A 5,903-nucleotide genomic window follows, 5' to 3' on the forward strand; every position below is an offset into this window, starting at 1 on the left:
CTTAACATAAAAATATGAAAACCTTGATTGGAATGGGTGAGAATTACTCTATGCTTTAAGGGTCCAAAACTGTATTAAATTATTATGCTGTAATAAGTATTTTTTAAACAAACAACTCTTATCAATAAGATATGAAGAAGCAGAGGAAGATTGCACTCCAGCTCTGTTACTTGATTCTTCATATTCTAAAGCAGGGGTGTCAAACTCAAGGCCTGGAGGTCTGCCCTGGAAACAGCGAAAGACTGGTCTGCAGTGTTTCTGCCAGTGAAAATGGGCTCCTGAGCTCCATTTTCAGCTGCCACAGCCTCCTGCAGAACTTGAGAGGGCCGCGTGTGAGCTCCATTTTCACTGGCAGAGAGTTGCAGGAGGTCATGACAGCCGAAAACGGAGCTTGGGAGCCTGTTTTCACTGGCAAAGGATTCGCGCCACCATAGGCACCAACTGGAGTGACATCAAATGGTCATGCCCACCATGGCCACGTTCTCCCCAGCCTCCCCAGGTCAAACACAACCTGATGTAGCCCTCAGTGAAATTGAGTTTGATACCCCTGTTCTAAAGCTTTTGTTAGAAGAGACACAGCTAGAGTGTGCAATGTAGGATTGTGTGCCTGTTTAATGCTGACCCTTTCTCTATTCAACTCTTTGAGCGGAGCATCTCCAAACAAACAATAGCATTTGGACATTCAAAGTGCTGCGATGTATAGCAGCATAAGATTTTAGTGTTTTGTGAATCAAACTTTTTTCTTGTTGCTTTTTATCAACTTAAGAATTAAAGACTAGATAATGCTACAGTTAAGAAAATCCTATACATTTTAATCAAAGAAAAGCTTTGGAAGTCCTAAGTCAATTGAATGCTATTGTCATTTTTGCCAAAAACCAGAAGCAAACTTTATCAAAACTTCAAATCTGGGTTATAAGTAGCCCTCCCAGGTAGATCTCTCAGAACATATCTGAATTTACTTATCTGAATTATGTGAATTTATCTGTATTTATTTTCTTTGTTCATGTTTATGCTCATAACTGTTACGTCCTCCCGGACGCGGCCGGCAGCTAAAGCCAGATCAGGAAGATCTGGTTGGTTCTGGTGTGGCTGCCGGCCGGCGGGAGAATTACCGTGTCCTGATTGGTTCCCCTCCTGACAGTTGTCAGTATAAATAGTTGTCAGCTGGCTGTTTTGCCCTGGTTCTGTTCTCTTCTTGTTAGCACTGTTCATTTGTATGTTACTTGGCAATAAACAGTTGTGAAGCAACTCTCCTCAGTCATCTGTCCTTTAATACTTAAAAATAACTATACTTATTAACTTTTACATGATTAACAAACAAATAAACAAACAAATAATAAGCTTCAAATAGTTCCTAGCAACCAGTTGTAAATCAAGGACTGACTCCTTGTACACTATTAAATATTTTATTTGTTTGTTTGTTTGTTTATTTATTTATTATTTATTTATTTATTTATTTATTTATTTATTTATTTATTTATTTATTTATTTGTCTTGTATGCCGCCCACTCCTGAAGGACTCCGGGCAGCTCACAAAAGACAAGGGAAAGGGGGGAACGAGACAAAGACAACATATTAAAAACAAAACCAACATTCACAATTTCCGTGGAGATAAATGCTTCTCAGCTCCCCCCAGCCTGCTGGAACAGCCAGGACTTGGTGGCTTTGCAGAAGGCCGGGAGGGTAGTAAGGGTCCGGATCTCAACAGGGAGCTCGTTCCAGAGGGCCGGAGCTGCAACAGAGAAGGCTCTCCCCCGGGGAGTCACCAGCCGACATTGGCTGGCAGATGGAATCCGGAGGAGACCCAACCTGTGCGATCTAATTGGTCTGAGAGAGGTAATCGGCAGGAGGCGGTCTCTCAGGTACCCAGGTCCGATGCCATGTACGGCTTTATAGGTAGCAACCAGCACCTTGAAGCGGATTCGGAGACTAATAGGTAGCCAGTGCAGCTCGCGGAGGATAGGTGTAACGTGGGTGTACCTTGGTGCACCCACAATCGCTCGCGCGGCTGCATTCTGGACTAATTGGAGTCTTCGAACACTCTTCAAGGGCAGCCCCATGTAGAGCGCATTACAATAATCCATTTCTTGGACCAATCAGGTTTTTCTTACATTCTTTCAATTTGTACATCTAGTTGCAGGTAAATAGGAGAAGGAAAAGCTTTACAATTGTATTCTAGTGAATGAATGAATGAATGAATGAATGAATGTGTAAACTAATCCTAAAGCAGGAATGAGAAGAACTGTCAGATATTGATGTATGCATTGTTCCTATTTTGTTATTTTTCGCCTTAATTTTCACGTGCTGTTCATCCTGACTTTTTAATCATCTGTAAATATCTGCTTTCTTGCAGTTTTGTTTAAAAATTCTGAAAACAATCTACAAACCTCCCGACATTCACATGCAGCGTTCAGGGCACCATAGTTTTTCTTCCCTCTCTGTTCACTTATTCTTTGTTATTGGACTGAACGCATCCTGTGCTTTTGCCAAGAAAGCTTTTCAATTTATGCCACCTCATATGCAGGCAATAGTAACTTTGAAAACAAGGGAAGCAACGGAATAACAAGACAAAAGGCTGTGCTCAGAGAAAAAGGAGGAATAGGAGAGAGTGATGTGCAGTTGATGGTAACGTTGCCACGGTAATAGAATGGCTTTCATTCAGATCTCCCAGCCTTCCCTCCCTCTCTCCTTCTTTCCCTCTTGCTAGTACAAAGGCATTTTCTAGTACCTGTGGAATGTATGGATGGATATATGCTTGCTTAACAGTTAAATAGTAGAAAGTGGAAATAAATAGAAATAGGACAAGAATTAAAACTATCTTTGGGGATTCAATAAGAATTCTTGATAGGTCTAGTAACTAACTACAACAAATGTGTGTAGAAGCATTCGAAGTAATCTAATCTATGCTGTAAAACTGCCTGCCTTCTCTTAAATGCCTTTGCTGGCTCTTGATTGCATAGAGATGGCAATTAGCAGATCTGAGCGGCAAAACGTCAGATGGCCACTAGATGTCAAGAAGGCTTTCTAGATGTCTTTGGTGCCATTGAATGGTGATGTAGACTTTTACAATTGCATCATCACCGAAAGAAATATTTTGGTATCTGAGGTGGAATATTAAGTGTTGTCCAGCCCAAATTTGCTAGGCAGTCTTCAATCCTAGACCTGCCTGCTGCATTTGGTCTAATTTCTGCAGGCAAGCATTTGAATATTCATGCAAAAGCAATTCATCCTTTCCTTGGTACCATTTTTCATAGGGAGGAAGTGACATAGTTGCGAGAGAATATCACAGAAATAAAGCTGGATGTCAAACATTGTGACAGTGGAAGTGACCACTTACTTTTTGATCTGATCTTATATCTCCCACTGACTTGTCTCATTGGTTTATGGTCTCTATCAGATTCATTTCAAGAACTTGATCCATGAGAACTTAAGGAAAGTCAACTCATTTGGCACTGAAGGCAGAATATTTCCAAGTTGATTACTATCATTGATTGTTAATACAATTATATGTCAATAATCTTATTCTTCTCAGCTACCTTAGTCTTCTTCAGGGTAAAATTAGCCCTTTGCATTGGAAACACGCACCTGCATTTTTCTTACACCTTTTACATGAATATTTATTCTGTGGTTTTGATGTGTTATACATATATTTGAGTTCAATAATTATATAAACACATAATTGCATTTGAGAATTTCCTAATCTCCTTTTTAAGTCTAGAAACTTGCCAAATAATTCAATTTTCTCAAAAGGAATTTGGAAAGGTCAACTCAAGAACAAGTTTTCCTTAAATTATGTAGTTATTCCACCATATATGGTTTTAAAATGTGCCATCAAATTGGTGCCAAATCTTAGCAACCAGATACTGTAGATAGATTGTGTCCAAAATAAACCAATAAGTTTTAGGTCTTCTAGGATAATCTGGCCCCAATGTGGTTCTTCAGATCTTCCAGCAGTGACTCCATCTACTGAGTTCAACCACTTCTCTTTCCTCCCACTTTTCCTAACTCTATAGAGAAGTAGATATTTGTATATGTCCAAAATGATAATTCAATTGTGTGTATATACACACATACCAAAAAAAACCCATAATCTTTGGTATATTCACAACCCAAAGTTTAACTGATTGTTGACTCTTTGGCAAACACATACCGCTCAGTAATTGATATCTCAGTATCCCTACAGATGTACAACAGAGGTGGGTTCCTACCAGTTCGCACCTATTCGGTAGAACCGGTTCGTCAAATCTACCGAACCAGTTAGAAGAGGTTCCACCAGTGGACCCGGAAAGCAGGCCACATCTACAGAAGAGATTCCAATATTTTTTGAAACCCATCACTGGTCCTTGGATATGATTATTCTACACTATCATGCTCATATTTATAAAACTCAGTGCCTCTGTGAAAGGTAAGGATGACTACTGCATTTGTGGCGCAATCAGAACATTGCGTGTGTTGAAGTCGTTTTAACGCAAACCAAAGATGCCTTTTAAAAAACAAGTTTACATCATATTCTTATGGATGCCAGTGCTGTGTGTGAGGTAATTTAAGGTGGTTCTGACAAGTGTCGTCGGCATCTTCATATCCAGTCACATGGGCAGCAAGCCACTCCCACAAAGGAGGCCACACCCACAGAGTAGGTTCGAACAATTTTTGAAACCCACCGCTGATGTACAAGTAGATTATTGAATTTTGTATCAATCTCCCTTATCCAGGATATCTTTTCTAATGTTAGGCAGACAGAACCCAAGATATGGACACAAAATATTCTCTTGGGGGGAAAAAGGAAACAAGCAAATATTCTTTGGCGCAAATCTAGATTTAACCTTCAGAATTCCAAATGGAAAGGAGGGCTTGTTCCTGAGATACGTAGCTATTTTTGCTCAAAGTTCTGAAACAATAGTTCAAATAAATAAGGAATTGAATCTAACAATTAAATGCAAAAAAACTCCCACCCCATAAACAATAGTAATCTCTTTAAAATGTATTGAAGAGCTTCCTGCCTGCTTTGATAAGGATATTTCAGACAATCCAGCTGCAGAAACCATTAATTTTGTTCAACTTATAAATTCGTAACAATCTGTCTGAGGAAAACAAGAATGCATCCAATACATATACAGTAGCTTTATTATTAATTCTGTGTGCTTACCTCCTGGAAAACATTATTAAAGATGCATAAGCCCCTTTTTTATTCTCAGCACCTTAGTAAAGTGTGTTTTAAAAGTGTTACACCAATTACATAACATGGCACCATTGATCAAGAGGTTGTTTTTTTTTTTTTTTTTGGAACTGTTGAATACAAGGTCACAGTGAAGTTCTGTGTGCTACAACCAGCTTTTATGCTGATCTCAGAGAGACATCTGACAATAATGCTTTCTCTATCCAGTAGGGAGAGGGAAGAATTCACCCTTTTGTTCTCTACATTGTAATTCTGTTCAATATTGTTCTTTCTTTCCAAGGACGAAAAAGATTGCTGAAGTTGTTTAATGAAACACAGAGACTATATTTACTTTCTTTTACAATAAAATGAAGTATCTGCATTATTAAAGTGCGTACACTTTTATTGTTTGTTCTTATTCTTTTCCTTATCTTCGTACATTTTTTAAAAAAATCATACTTGGCTTGTGGATAATTCTACATGTGAAATGATAGCTTCAGGCTATGGCTAAACTGATAGACTATTTTAATTAGCTCGTGAAAATGGGCTGACTTTGTAATTTATTACGTTTACACACACACACACACACACACACACACACACACACTTATTCCTGGGTGGTGAAGTTACAGGCAAATTTGTCAGAATATATTCATTACTTTCTGGATGATTTTACCTTGCAGAGTCCTTTCTATATAAGTATCAAACTTCCATTTAATTTGCTTTAATTGGGAAAAATGACTATCAA

This window comes from Thamnophis sirtalis, unplaced genomic scaffold (genome assembly GCF_051295495.1).
Source record: "Thamnophis sirtalis isolate CommonGarterSnake01/CBP01778 unplaced genomic scaffold, rThaSir2_p1.2 scaffold_9, whole genome shotgun sequence".
NCBI lineage: Eukaryota > Metazoa > Chordata > Lepidosauria > Squamata > Natricidae > Thamnophis > Thamnophis sirtalis.